Below are 16,096 nucleotides of genomic sequence, written 5' to 3'. Positions count from 1 at the left end.
CTAGACCCCTGTAAGCAACTCTAACTGAACCCATTGTATCACAAAGAGGTAAGTTTGGGGAAGACTGTGATCAAGCTGCTTTGTAGACACAAATGAAAATATCCTGATCAAACCTACCTGCTAATTGACTAATGCAAGCTAACGAGGAAGAAGAAGGACCAAGGCTTCCCCCTACTGCCACCCTGCTTCTCTGTTCTGAGGAGCTTCTTCCTCCTGCGGCCGCTTCCTGCCCACTTGTAGCTTCTCCACGGGGGCGTGATGCAGGCAGTGGGCTCTTGCCCAAGGCCAGTGCTGTGTTGTTTTCACTCTGCCCAGTGAGTCAGATAAACCTCGTCCTGGGTCCTCCAGCCCCAGGCAGTCTTTATAGCCATTTAAGACATCTATTCTCAGCGCCTTGTCTTGGGCTTGTTCCCCTCACCCACACCTGCCCTTCAGACTCCCTGCCTGTTAACCACCTTGCTCAAACAGCTCCCTTTGACTCTTTACAGCAACTATAGACTTTCACCCTGGCATTACTCCTCACCCCCAACTCTTTACAAGCACTCATAGCTTACACCTTTCTGTTTTATTAGATGCCGGAGAATCAAAACCTTGCCTTTGTGTGTAATAAAGGATTTAAAGAGCATATACGTCCCACAAGGAAAAAGACGTTTTTGTTCTTTGTCATCTTGCGTTTGGCTTGAGCCGATCAAGTGCCATCTCCGTAGCCACTAGTTCTATGAGCATGAAAACGTTGTTCAATAACAGAGTTAGATTCCTTCTATCTTATTTTCTTTTGGGTATTGGACTTAACTTCTTGCCTGTCCTTAACATTAGACATGACCATGTGATTGTGTTTTGGTCAATGAAACACGCGGAAGTCATGTGACCCACAGAGATTTATAGAAATATTTCAGATTCCTGCATGTTATGTTGACGATCACTCAACCCACCTAGCCACACGGGAAGATCAGGTGTTTTCTAGTGTTCAGCTACATAGGTTCCGGGGCTTATTCATCAGGCTGTGGCATCCTTATTCTACATGCCTTCGCATTTCTTTTCCACGTGGGGGCAAACCGTGTTTATACTGCTGAAATTGGGAAAGGAACAGAATAAGCGTGCAGAATACCCTGCGAATATGGAATCATTGTGTAGATTGCTGCCGTTGACCTCGTTGTTTTGTTATAATTCTGCTTCCCTGGTATTGAGAAACAGGCATTCATGGTGGTCTTAGGACTTTTTTCTTCTCACTGGGACTGTTTTGTTAGAATCGGACTTTACTGCACTTGTTTTTTTTTTTTTTTTCCTATAGAACAGCAGCTCTCAACAATGAAAATATATCCTGCATATCAGACATTTACATTACAGCTCATAACAGTGGCAAAATGACAGTTATGAAGTAGCAACAAAAATAATTTTATGGTTGGGGTCACCACAGCAGGAGGAACCACTGTTATAAAGGATGCCGTATTTGTGTATTTCAGTGATTTGCAAAGCATCCTCTCCTCTGTTAACAGACCACTGCAACTGGTGATGGCTCCAGTGGTTTGCGTCTTCAGACACCCTCCATCTTGCAAAGATCTTGTTTCTCTCCTGACAGAATTTCTAAGCAATTTCTCTATGAAATTGTCTTGAAAGGATGAACTAACTTTTCCTGGAAAGAACCCAGTGACTCCATTTGTAGAGATGCTGGTGCCAGGGAACTGCACCAGAGAACATAACAGTCACACTCTTTATTAACAACAGCCAGCGTGTAAACTTCTGGGGCCTTCTTTGTCATTTTTGTTTCTGCCCAGAGACTCAACTTTTCACCTTGTTTTATTAAGTAAACAATCCCGAGACTTCACGAGCCTGTTGAAACTCATGTCATCTTACTTTTGTTCCTCAAGAAAACTTAAACTGTCAGGACTCATCTAACACTCTCCCTCCCCTCTCTCCTCTCTCCTCTTCTTCTGTGTTCCTTTCCTTGCAGAAATGGATCAGGAACAGGAGTGGAGAGCAAGTGTGGGAAACAAAACCAGTGTGTTGGCATGCCATCTGCAGTTGCTCCTTCATAGCAGACACTCAGCGTTCCAGAGCACACTTGAGACGCTGCCCGTGCCTCGGTGGGAAAAGCTGGCTTAGTGACATATTGGTTCTTGGGGTTCAAAGAAGAATTAGTTCTGCTATTAGTTGCTTTTGATGCTATTAGTTGCTTTTTAGTGTCTTAAGTAAAATCTAATAGATAGACAATCCTGGCTAAAGTACTTTGGCTCCAAATATATCTTGAATTTAGGAAGGGGATTAGGATATGAGTTTCAATTCCTTAAAAAAATTTTTAATGATGGAAACAAAAATATTCCTAAAAGCAAAGCTTCTGGAAAAACCATTTGTTCTTCCCTGTCTTGTATCATTCCTTAAACTTGACCTTGGCCTCCTGCCTGGCCTTGTGTTTCAGAGCTGGGTCTCTAGAGACATCCTTGTTGTCCAAGGTCCACAGAGCACCTTGTAGGCATGAGGTGACTGCAGTTATAAACTGTCACGAAGGACTTGATCTCTGATCTCTTGGCGATTTTCTTCTTGTCTGTGGCAGCTGTCACTTTTTGGGGATAGCAGTCAATTCCAGCCACCAGGGCACGGCTGTAAGGGTGGTCTGAGATGCCATCATCAATATTCTTCACAATGACGCTTTGTGTCCTGACTGTCATCCAGCCAGGAAAGTACCGCTTTCCCAGGTTTCATGAACTTGCCATTTCAACAGCAAGCAGCTGGCACCCAGCAGAAAGGCAGCTTTCGAGTTTTAAATTGTTTTCGGCTGTGCAGGCTGCTAAGTTTTAATTAAGCTGTCTGCTAATTTAAGAATTACTTTTAAATATCATTTCCAAACTGATTTGCAACTTTTATAGTGAGGTTAGCTTATACATTTTTGTGCTGAAGCAGTGATCATGATAATCATAACTAGTTACTGACATTTCATGTGATAGGCACTGTGTCATAGCCACAAATAAGACACTTAAAAGCACCGTCCTTCTTAATGAAAGATGGCCTGCACAAATGGCGGCCTTTCAAGTGGAACCGAACTGAATCAATGTATCAAAACTCACCGGAGGCTTGGTTTTGCCTTAGTCACCGAAAGGGGAATACAAAGTTACATCTGCTTCAGGTGTAACTTGTTTCCACAGCTAATGACTTACACTGAGGTTTTTTTTTTTTTTTTTTTTTTTTTACATTTTGTTCTATGTAGAGTGAAAAACCCAATTCTATAGTAGTGAAATCTATGTCAATTTGGTACAATTTTTAAATGTTTGAGGTTGGAGACAAACTGGTATATAGTATAGAAAATTTGATTTCTGATAAATACTGGATGCTTTGTGTTCTATCATACCTTGAATCTGCAGTATAGGTCTGTGTTGGGTGAAAACCAAGCAATTACTAAAAATGACAGGACTGTGAAACTTTCTCTACGTCTGAATTTGAATTGCAAATAAGTTTTCTAAACTTGAGAGGCTGAAATGAAACTTTCAGATGTGTGGCATTCTCTTTCAGAATGGAGGCATGCTGCTGTGTTCTCTGACTAAGGGAGTTCTAGTCTCAGCAACCGCATGGTAGCTCACAACCATCTATAATGTCATCTGGTGCCCTCTTCTGGCCTGCAGGCATACATACAGGAAGAACACTGTATACATAAATTTAAAACCAAAAAACCAAGGACCATGCATGGAAAGAACCTAAACAGGGCTCTTAATATTAGGCATTGTTTCAACCACTACTTTAAAATTTAACCCTTGAGTACTAAATAGACTTTTGTCAGTTTTACTGATGCATTGGTATCTTTCTCAGGAGTGCAGGAGCCATCTCTTTGAAATGGAAACCATAAAGAAATAGCAGCTTCTTGCTACAGTATCTGAGAAGGCTGTGGACCTAGTTTGCGGGGTGTCTTGCTCCATATTGCAAGGCTGTCTTCTTTCACAGCTATCAGACAGACACATCGCCTCCTTAGCATGCAGTTGATTAGCCAACACTCTGACTACCAGCTCCAGGCAGAGTACACCAGGGGGCAGGGAGATGCTGCCTTTGGCCTTCGAGGGCTAACTGCTGCTGACCTTGGAAACCTATACGTGGCTGTTGGAGCTGCTTGGACCTTTGACAAGGTGAACTCTCGTCATTTAGTTTCCCAGCAGGTCACCCATGACACATCACATCCTGGTTTGGTGCTCATTCAGAAATATTGTGTTCTGTTTCCTCACGATCTTAATTACTGAAATCCAGGTAAACCCTCTCCTACTTATAATCCCAGCATTTGGAAGCAGACGCGGAATTGTCGTAAGTTCAAGACCCGCCTGGTCTATATAGCAAATTCCAGGCAGACCCATGCCACAGACCAACCATGCTTCACTGCACCCCCACCCCCAACGAATAAATACATAATAATAAGTAAACGCAGAGGGTTATGTTGGCTTTTAAGATTGTAGTAGTGGGTGACAGAAAAAGCTGTGTACGCATCAAGCCCCTGTGGCAGAGAGACCAAGGAAAGGCTCTGCTGATTTTAACAAGGCAGCCACATTTTCGCTTCCATTGAAATGTTTCTCAGTTTTGCTGTTTCATTCAGAGCAAAAAGCTTATTGATCTTGTTCTTGCCATGTAATGTCTGAAAAATTATGAATTTTATTATAAAATGTTTGCTTATAGATTTTTTTTAGGTTACTGTTTTCTAAAATGTTAACCAAGCATATGGTTTGATGTCAGACACATTTCGTCCTCTCTTTTTGATTCACTAAAACTTAAATGAAGATCAGCTGGATAGGATGTAAGTGTTTTAAAAATGAGATACCTGAATTAACACAAATTTAAATATAGTTAAAATTCTAAAGTTGCAATCAATGAATTATAGTTGGCAAAATTATGGTATGATCTAAACAGCTATTTGACAACTTATCAAACACGGAATGACTCTTGCTGAATGGTAATTAGAACAGAGCTCAAACCTGAGATTTAGCAAGTGTTTTGAACTTTAATTCATAGCTTCTGTGCCTGCTGCTTTCGCTCTCTCGTCAGCTGGTGAGATGATGTAGTTACTTGTTTAGTTGTTTTTATTATGATTATTTGCTACATTCTACAGTTTTCTATTTTTTTTTTCTTGCTAGAAAACATTTCATAGTCACTTTTCTAAAAACAAATTGCCGGTAAAAGGTAACCAGTGCTTGGACCTTTGAAAATGTCTGTATGTCACTGTGACAATGGTTTGGTTAGCACAGACACCAGAGCTCACTGTTTGAGAAGTGGAAGGGCAGCAGACACAATGCAAGAACTTTGGAAAGCATGCACCTCAACTGCCTTTACATCTCTGTTCTCGGCCATTGCTGTGACATTATGACTGAGCCAGCCCACTTGACTAACTCTGTTAGGAAGCTCTCCAGATCAGCTGAGAGCCAGGTTAGTGAGCACAGCTGAACCCAGAAGAAACACAGGGTTCAGACCAACCTACATTGGCAGCTTGTGTACGGAGACCCAGATCAGTCCGTTAGCACTGCAAGATTCTGTTTCGGGGAGTGGCTTCATAGGCAACACATCAGCAACCCTCAATATCCATTACAACGGGGCCCTTCTTTGCTTCTTGGAAGTGACAGCTCAGCTGTCTTCTCTGCACAGCATTACTGACGAAGAGCAACGGAATCCTTCTTATTTCATTGATACAGTGTTGGTGTGGTTTGGATAGGGTTTCAATTTGTGCACCAAGATTTCACATCTTAGAGGCGTGGGCCTCCCTATGGTGATGGGGTAGTGGTAGAATTCTTAAGAGATCAGGCTTTTTAGGATGTCCTCAGGTCATCGGAGTGAACTAAGGTCGTTTTGTGGGGCTTGTGAGGCACTCTTGAGAGAAGACTTATTAAAAAAACTGGCCTGTGCCCTCTCCTTCTCTCAGACATTCCGCCTTCCGCTTGTCCCATCACAGTGACGTCACCAGCGTGAAGGCCGAAGCACAGCAGGACACACATTGGCGCCATGCCCTTGCACCTCTGACACCATGAGCTACGTAAACCTCTTTTTAAAAATGAAGCCACTCAATTCCAGATATTCAGTTGGAGTACGGGAAAGTTAACTAATGTAGCTATATATAGCACAGAGCTCTGAGTTTGTGGGTAAGAGTAGGCGTGGAATAGTCTTACAACCTTGTTGATAAAAGTTTTGAAACTATAAATGTATCTACATGAATATATGTATACATATACATATAAAAACTTACACATACACTAATAATTTATTATGCATTTATAGGTATTTAGTACAAAATGTATGCAAGAATGCTGGAATTCAGCTCAGGAATGATATACTGTTTTTTTTTAATCATCATTTCAGGTGTAGTAAGATTGAATCAAGATAGAAATCAAGATTGAATCAGAGTTGAGGACTAGTGCATTGCCAGACTATTAAGGTATTAATTCTTCTATAAAGTAAAGTAAAATGCTTAAGACTGGTGTGGAAATCGAGATCCATGCATGTAACCATGTACCTATTGGCTGTAAATACCAGCCTGTAACGTTGATAATATTACTACACAGGGAAACGCAAAGACCTCGTTCTTTCTTTTCCTCATGCTTTTAAAAGTTACTTATTTGTGTGTGTGGTGTGTGTGTGTGTGTGTGCACATGTGTGACGTGTGTGGAGGTGAGGAGTTAATGTTTAGGGGTTAGTTATTGACCTCCATCTTGTGGAGAGGGACTCACTTATTTTGGATGCACAGCATACTCTAGGCCAGCTGGCCCACAGGCTTGCAGCCAGTTCTCCTGACTCCTCCTCCCATCTCGTGTTAGGAGTGCTGGGACAATAGAGGTACATCACGGAACACATAGGTTCCAGAACTCAAACTCGGCCTATCAGGCTCATGTAGCAAACACCTTTATACAGTGAGCCCTCTTCTTGCCTCCAAACTGCCTATTTTCTAACTCTTGCCTGAAACACGCAACTTCAATAGCAATAGTAAAAGTCTTCAGTATTAAGAAGTCCTTGCGATGCATTTCTGAGAAGTGATGTCATTAAGAACAAGGAGCCAGGCACAGCAGTGGCCTGGTGCATAGACAGATGTTCCCTAAACTACCCTGGGTTTACAGATCATTGTTCATTGAAATAGCCATTTAAACCTGTTACTGCAGCTCTGAGTTTAGCAGCACAGAGCACTGTAGACTGTGGTCACAGGGCTGACTGCAAAGCTGTATGATGCTCTCTCCTAGACTCTGAGCATATTGCACTGCGTATTAATAGCCTGGCAAAGGACACAGTCCATGGTCTGAAGGGCAGCTGTAGTGGATGTGCGCTGCTTTTGCATCACGGTAGAGTGGAAAAACATTAGTTGGCACAAAGTCTGTAGATTGTCTGTTTACACCATATTTTCTTCATCCAGTCATTAAACAATGCTACTATAAACATAGGAGTGCAGCTAGCTCTCTGAGGGTGGTTTCATTTTCTTCGGTTCTATCTCCAGGAGTGTGATTGCTATACCTCTGTTTAAAATTTGAAAGGCTCGCATACTGTTTTCCATAATTGCTGTGCTGATTAACATTGCTTCTAGTATTTACAAAGGTTCCCTTTGTCCATTTCCTTGCCAACACTTGTTATCTTTTGCCTTTTTGATAAAAGCCATGTCCTTAATCTCCCCAGTATGATTATATCCCACACAGAAAGTTGGAATATTGTTGTCTTGAGAAAAGATTTCCTAATATTTTGGGCACTTCAATGACAGTGACTGGTTAAGTTAATTCAAGCCACAGTCAAGCTGCTGGATTGACCAAGCAAGGCTACATGCCACGAATATAGAGTTTTCATTGACTCACATTTAAATATAATAGGTCATTAGATGCTTTTGGTGGTTCCAGATTAGAGGGTGGGCTACAGAAAACTTGATGCCAGCACAGCAAAGGCTGAGGCAGGAAGACCCCACGTTCTGGGGAAGACTCTCTCTTGAGAATAAAAACACCTTCTTGAGATGATAAACAATTTCAGCAAAGTGTCTGGATATAAAAATTACCTAAAAAAAAATCTGTAGCCCCCCTTTACACAAACAACAAAAGGGCTGTAAAAGAAATTAGGGAAGCAACACCCTTCACAATAGCCACAAATGAAATAAAATATCGTAGTGTGACTCTAACCAAGCAAGTGAAAGACCTCTATGACAAGATCTTCAAGTCTCTGAAGAAAGAAGCTGAAGAAGATTTTTGAAGATGGAAAGATCTCCCATGCTCATGGATTGGTAGGATTAACACAGTAAAAATGGCCGTCCTACCAAAAGCAATATACAGATTCTATGCAATTCCCATTAAGATTCCAATACAATTCTTTACGGAACTGGAAAGAACAACCATTAACTTCATAAAAGACCCAGATTAGCCAAAACAATTCTGTACAATAAAGAACTTCTGATGGTATCTCCATCCCTGATCTCAAGATGTACTACAGAGCAACAGTAATAAAAACTGCACGGTACTGGCATAGAAACAGACATGTTGATCAATGGAACCGAACTGAAGAGCCAGAAATAAACTTGAAATAAACTCACACTCTTACGAGAACTTATTTTTTTTTTTTAAAAAAAGAAGCCAAAAGAAAATATATTTAACAAATGGTGCTGCTCTGACTGGATGTCTGCATGTAGAAAAATGCAAATAGACCCAAATTTATCACCCTGCACAAAACTCAAGTCCAAGTGGATTAAAGACTTTGTCATAAAACCAGGGCCTCTAAGTCTACTAGAAGACAAAGTGGGAAAAAGTCTGTAACTCACTGGCACAGGAGACATCAGAGCATCATCAGCTCAGGCTCTGAGATCAACAATAAGTAGGACTCATGAAACTGAGAAGCTTCTGTAGAGCAAAGGACAGTGTCAATAGAACAAAATGACTGCCTACAGATTGGGAAAGGATCTTCACCAACCCTACCTCAGACAGAAGGCTAATAGCTAAAGTATACAAAGAACCTAAACACCAAACAAATCAAATAATCTAATTAAAAATGAGGTACAGAACTAAACCAAGAATTCACAACAGAGGAATCTCAAATGGCTGAGAAGCCCTTAAAGAAATGCACAATTTCCTTAGCCACCAGAGAAATGTGAATCAAAACAACTCTAAGATTCCATCTTACACCCATCAGAATGGCTAAGATAAAAAACCTCAAGTGACAACACATGGTGGAGAGGATGTGGAGAAAGGGGAACCCTCCTCCACTGCTCGTGGGAATGCAAACTTGTACTACCTCTCTGGAAATCAATCTGGCACTTTCTCAGAAAATTGGGAATAGCTCTACCTCAAGATCCAGCTATACCACTCCTGGGCATACACCCAAAAGATGCTCCACCATACAGCAGATACACTTGCTCAACTATGTTCATAGCAGCTTCATTTGTAATAGGTAGAAAATGGAAACAATCTAAATGTTCATCAACTGAAGAATGGATACAGCAATTGTGATACATTTACACAATGGAATACTACTCAGCTATTAAAAGCAAAGAAATCATGAAATTTTTAGGCAAATAGATGGAACTAGAAAAGATTATCCTGAGTGAGGTAACCCAGACCCAGAAAGATGCACATGGTCAGTACTCACTTATAAGCGCATATTACATCTGTAGCACAGGATAACCATACTACAATCCACAAACCCAACAAAGCTGAGTAACAAGAAAGGCCCAAGGGAGAACGCTTCAATCCTATTCAGAAGGAGAAATAAAGTAGACACCAGAAGTGGAGAAAGAGAGGGAACTGGGCAGGGAATGGAATGGGGATGGAAACAAGGGTGGGGATCAGATGTGGAGAGAACGGGGAGTGGGGGTGAGAGGGCTGGGAACAAGAAGGCAAACTGAGGGGGGACACCTTTGTCAAGCTGGAGGCCTGTTTTATCTATTTTTCTAGCTATTTTTATTTTTTACAAGTTATTCACTGCATATGCTGATTGTAGCTCCTCCCTCAAGTCTTCCCAGGCCCCCTTCCCCTTCTTCCCCCCTTTAATTAGGTCCTTAGCAATTTAGAACACCAGTTTCTGAGGCTGCATCCCGTTTGTCAGGGAGAACTGAGAGGGCAGGTAGCCCTGCAACTGAGGATCAGCTTTGATCTTTGTAAAATCTGCGAGTTCACAGTTTTCTGATCAGCCTTGCCCTGCTCTGTAATCTCGTATTTCTCCTGTGTGTCAAAGATCTCGCCCTCCTGTTGCCTTGGCTGGCTTAGCTGCTCAGTCAGGTGTCTGAGGATTTGGGGGGGGGGCACTTTTTATTTCTTTTTTTAATATAATTTTTTATTTGTTACAATTTATTTATTTTGAATCCCAGCTGTAGCCCCACCCTCATCCCCTCCTAATCCTGCCCTCCTTCCCTCATCTCCTCCCATACCCCTTCCCCAGTCCACTGATAGGGGAGGACCTCCTCCCCCTTGCATCTCACCCAATCCTGACAGTCTCATCAGTACTGTCTTTCATAGTCTTCTTCTGTGGCTTGGTAAGGCTGCCAGAATCTGGAAACAACCCAGATGTCCCTCAGTTGAGGAATGGATATGGTACATTTACACAATGGAATACTACTCAGCAATTAGAAACAAGGAAATCATGAAATTTGCAGGCAAATGGTGGGAACTAGAAAAGATCATCCTGAGTGAGGTATCCCAGAAGCAGAATGATACACATGGTAAATGCTCACTTATAAGTAGGTGTTTGAAGATTTTAACCTTGCTGATATCAGCTTTTGTAGAGGTGGCGATGGCAAACGTCAGGTGTATTCTGGGCAGAGGAACTCTGTTGAGGGCCAGAGGTCCGGGCGCCAGCAGCAAGCTGCTGCCCAGCTACTCCAGGATACCCACTCTCTTGCCCCTGTGGGGCCCGGTGAGGATGTTCAGGACAGTCCCAGGAAAGCACACAGCTTTCTCACGTGCTGACTGAAGGGCTTTCTGCCATGGCTCCCCAGCTTTCGAGGCATGTCTTTAGTAGGGTAATACCTAGGCATGTTTTGAAGCGTCACCACCCGGGCACCACCATTTTTGTCACCCCCGACTGGTTCGGTAAAGTGGCAAAGACCTCTTCTTTTCAACCTTGGATTTTGCATCTGAGTATTTCCTTTTGTACAGGGCTTTCTGGAATACATAGCAAATCAGGAGTACCTGCCAGTTCCTCTAACCAGGACAGGATTTCGGCTGCAATGGGGCTGGCTTCCCCTTCTTGGGTTTCTTAATCTTACGGTCGCCCCTTTTGGCTGCACCAGTGGCAGTAGCTGGGGCTCCAGCGGCAACAGCATCACCGCCAGCATTCTTGGCTGCAGGTTTCTTTTTCTTTGTGTCAGGCTTCTCAGGGCTTTTTTACCTGCTGACTTGCATGATGGGAAAGAGGACTAAGGTCCCAGCTTTTGGTCTATCAAACGTAAAGATTTTTATACACAAAAATTCCGAAGATTTAGTTCCTTTCTACCTTACTCTTAAAGAACTACCTGTTTAAATGCTTTAACAATTTGAGAGAGTAAAATCAGAGAAGGAAGAGGAGGTGAGGGGGACTAAGGAAAGCTAAGCAGGATAGGCATGCTGAGGTTCAGGCAGAGTCCTGACTGAAGGAGAGAGGAACTCCCAGTAAGGGGGACAATAAGAAAACGACACTAAGGATCATGGGGACCCAGCCCAGTGGATGTATGCAAATCACAGCTCTGCATCTGTAGGTCTCAGAACTTGGCAGAACAGGGGCTGGAAAGACTGTAAGAGCTGGAATACTAGGAAACTGCTGTGAAACAGTGTCTCACAGAAATGGCTACCTAAACAACACCAGAACAATGGCAATATAAATAGACATTCTGATATGGAAGGGTGAACATAGCATGGGATCCCACCCTTAGACAAAGAACTACAGGCAGATGACTGTTGAGAGAGAGAGAATTAGCCTCTGCTAGGGATAAACCCCTAAGCAGTTACCTAGGGCAAGATGGTCGGCTCTGAAATCATATACACACATCAACAAAAGATGGACTCAGCAGGTTGTATTTATGTAAGGATACATGTAACAATAATAGTTCATGAAAAATGCTATCAGTTTCAGGGTGGGGAGGGAGCAACATAGAAGGAGTTGCAGAGATGGGACTGGGGGAGCTGGAGAGAGGAAGGGAAAGGGGGGAAGTGATGTGACTATAATTATATTTTAGTTTTAGATGTCTAAAAACAGAGAAATTGACACGTAATTCAACGCACTGCTAGCACTACCAACACCTATAGCTACCACAACTAGAGCACCAACTGTGGCCCTGCTGGGGCGGTGGCGAAGAGGGCCAAGCGAAGGGACAACGCCACAGTCAAAACACAGTGAAAAAGCCACTATGCCAAGAAGTGGGAGCACACACATGCTTAAGAATAAAGAGGAATCATGAAACAATGTAAGAGCTGAAAACATTTTTGCTGGGTAGGACAGTACTGGAAGGAATGTTCTTTTGGATATATCTTGGCACTATTGATTTTAAGAAGCCATGCACATCTATTAAAAACCTGCAATTAAAAAAAATCCTTGCTATTAGCCCAATAGAATGTTGGTGGATTCAAAAGTGATATCAGTATCAAAGATCTGGCAGCAAGGAATTGAAAACAAAAACAAAACAAAACAAAACAAAAAACTAGGAACAAAGAGTCTCTTCAGGCTGAGAGAAAGATCCATGGTTAAAAGCACTTACTGCTTCTGCAGAGGACCAAAATTCAATTTCCAGCACCCTAGAGTGGCTCCCAACCATCTACACCTCCAGTTCCAGGGTTGCTGTACCTCCTTCTGACCTTGTGGCCAGGAGGGACATGCTATGCTCTTATGTACATGTGGGCAAAGCACTCATAAACATAAAATAAAAATAAAATTTCAAAATAGTCTCTTAAATAGTAAAAATAAAATGTGAAAGTGAATTTATGAAGGGCACTTTATCAAGCTCATTTCATAAAGGAAGAAGATCATAGAAGATAAAAGAGCAAAGTGTTATTGTAAGCCTGAGGACAATGGAAGGATACAATTAGCAGGAAGAAGGGTTTAGCCGCTCAGTTCCAAAAAACAGAAACTTTATTCTGAGCATCCTGTTATAGACAAAGAACTGATACTCTAAAGATTTTGTCTCATAATCGTGTAGAAAAAAAAATTGTATAGAAAAGCTGCAACTGGAAAACTTTGAAATTCCTGGGCTATGTTTTGATTTTGAGGAAAATGGAATTTAGATTGAGAATAGAGAACAGGACAGAAGCCTCTCTGAGGAGGGCAGAGAGATACATTGATCTGTGTATGTGACTATAATGACAGTTGTTAGGGATCATTCTCATACTATGCTGTAATTCATTTCCAATCTTTGCCCAAAATGAAAGAAAAAGAGAGAAATGTACCTTTTTAGCAAAAATTATTTTATTCAGAATGAGCATATCATATCTTTTGGTCTTGTCTTGACATTTACTGGTTCAGTATCTAGAGGAAAAAAGGAGGCCAGGATGAGCTGGTCTTTGAGGTGTCTTGACAGAATTCCCTTGATCCCTTTTGGGTAGGGTATCCATAATTGAATCATGTACAGATTAATACTTTAGCAATCCTAATAAACATGCAGTTTTAACAGAAATAAGGCACATACCTCAAAAGGATGAACATACGGTCTCAGTACCGATGTAATTATCAAAACTTCACTGTCAAGTGGATATCTAATTTTAATATGTCATTTCATGTTGATTTGCTTTCTGAAAGACACTGAAAAATTTAAACCCAGCAAAAATGTACCAGCAGTTCATTTCAATAGTGAGGAATGATTATGATTTGCACACAAATGAAGCTTGCTCACAAGAAGTTAGACTTGGATTTCTTTATCATTTTGCATTATGCTTCCCTTAGAAAATTTGCTTTAAAAGCCTGCTTGCTCCATTTTAAACACTAGTTTTTGGTGGCATTCAAACTTGTATGTGCCAGTCGTTTTTCATGTTTGTTTTGGTCTGGAACCTAAACTGAAGTATTAATATCTGTGAAATGTTTTCACAAAACTTATATACTAACAAGCTAATGAGTGGTTGATTCCTATTCCCATGGAAAACCAGCATTTAACTGAATGCCGCCATTCCAAATACCCCTGGCACTCATAGCATCCCCAGAATACCTATTTTAAGTGCCATGTTCACATTTTGGCTTTGGTTTCTGTACAAGAGTGTCACATATGGATGTCATAAAATCCCTCAAGATTAGTTCTTTGCTGATGTAGTCTAGTATGGTATTTCTTTCTTTCTTTTTTTTTAAGTTTTCTTTCTTTCTTTTTTTATTATTAGTTACATTTTATTAACTCTGTATCCCAGCTGTATCCCACTACCTCACTCCTTCCCAATCCTACCCTTACTCCCTCATCTCCTCCCTACCCCTTTCCAAGTCTACTGATTGGGGAGGACCTCCTTCCCTTTCATCTGACCCTGTTTTAGCAGGTATCTTCAGGACTGGCTGCAAAGCCCTCCTCTGTGGCTTAGCAGGGCTGTTCCTCCCTTGGGGGGTGGGGAGGTCAAAGAGCCTGTCATTGAGTTCCTGTTAGAAATAGTCCTTGTTCCCCTTACTATGGGAAACCAATTGGTTACTGAGCTACCACAGGCTTCATCCGAGCAGAGGTCCTAGGTTATATCCATACATGGTCCTTGGTGGAGTATCAGTCTCAGAAGAGACCCCTATGCCCAGATATATTTGGTCCTTGTGGAGCTCCTATCCTTTCCATGTCATACAAACTCCCCCTTCTTTCATATGATTCCTTGCACTCTGCCAAAGGTTTGGTTATGAGCCTTAGTATCTGCTTTGAAACACTGCTAGGTAGAGTCTTTCAGGGGCCCTCTGCGGTAGGCTCCTGTCCTGTTACTTGTTTTCCCCTATGTCCAATGCACCTCTCATTTGTCTTTCTAAGTGAGGCTAGATCATCTTACCCTGGGTTCTCTTTCTTGTTTATCTTCTTTAGGTATATAGATTTCATTATGTTTATCATATCTTATAGGACTATATGAGTGAGTATATACCATGTGTGTCTTTTTCCTTCTGGGATACCTGACTCAGCATGATCTTTTCTAGATCCCACCATTTGCCTGCAAATTTCATGATTTCCTTGTTTTTGATTGCTGAGTAGTATTCCATTGTGTAAAAATACAATTTCTGTATCCATTCCTCCGTTGATGGACATCTGGGTTGTTTCCAGGTTCTGGCTATTAAAAATAAAGTTGCTACAAACATGGTTGAACAAATGTCCTTGTTGTGTACTTGAGCAAATTTTGGAGTGGTATAGCTGGATCTTGAGGAAGCAGTATTCCCAATTGTCTGAGAAAGCACCAGATTGACTTCCAAAGTGGTTGTACCAGTGTACATTGCCACCAGCAATAGAGGAGGGATCCCCTTTCTCCACAACTTCTCCAGCATGTGTTGTCACTTGAGTTATTCATCTTAGCCATTCTGATGGGTGTAAGGTGAAATCTCAGGGTCGTTTTGATTTGTATCTCCCTGATGGCTAAGGATGTTGAGCATCTCTTTAAGTGTTTCTCTGCCATTCTATATTCCTTTAAGAGAATTCTCTGTTTAGCTCCGTACCCCATTTTTTAATTGTTTTACTTGATTTATTGCTATTTAACTTCTTTAGTTCTTTTGTTTTGTGTTGTAAATAAGATCAACATTTACTAATAATTATTTTTTAGTAATGCTGCTGTTAATCCTAATTAGCTATATACCTAAATCACCACACAGAGACTGGGTTTATTTAGTTAACCTAGAACACAATGCTGGACAATAGTTACACCGTCCTAAACCTCCAAGCCCTAGTAGTTTCCTAACATTTAGATTTCCCACATTATACTTGCTTTTTGTGAAATCTTAGGTCTGGTTCATGCTCCATGTCCTCCAAGATCTCTCCTCCAGCTCCTTCTCCAAGGTCTCCTCCAACTCTTTCTTCTCCACTCATTTCCTGCCCTCTAGCTTCTCCCCTCTTTCCTTTCCTCTGGCTCCTCCCAGCTAAACATTGTGTCTAGTTGCTTTATTTTGGTCTGTTTACACAATAGTTGAGACAGGATGCTTAGAATGAGTATCACAATGCAATATCCAGATTGAAACCAGAGAGTGGGGGAGAAATCTGCATTTGAATAAACAAGGGTAAGGTGTATATATT

General features: G+C 41.5%; 2 pseudogenes; both read right to left on the bottom strand.

Moving 5' to 3' along the window:
- Positions 1-2,320: 2,320 nt before the first annotated feature.
- LOC110541233 (large ribosomal subunit protein eL27-like) lies at positions 2,321-5,963 on the bottom strand (annotated as a pseudogene).
- A 4,012-nt stretch (positions 5,964-9,975) lies between these two features.
- LOC110541231 (large ribosomal subunit protein eL6-like) lies at positions 9,976-15,892 on the bottom strand (annotated as a pseudogene).
- Between the last annotated feature and the right edge of the window lie 204 nt (positions 15,893-16,096).

The sequence above is a fragment of the Meriones unguiculatus genome, chromosome 17 (assembly GCF_030254825.1).
Source record: "Meriones unguiculatus strain TT.TT164.6M chromosome 17, Bangor_MerUng_6.1, whole genome shotgun sequence".
NCBI lineage: Eukaryota > Metazoa > Chordata > Mammalia > Rodentia > Muridae > Meriones > Meriones unguiculatus.
This window is presented reverse-complemented; position numbering and strand designations above follow the sequence as displayed.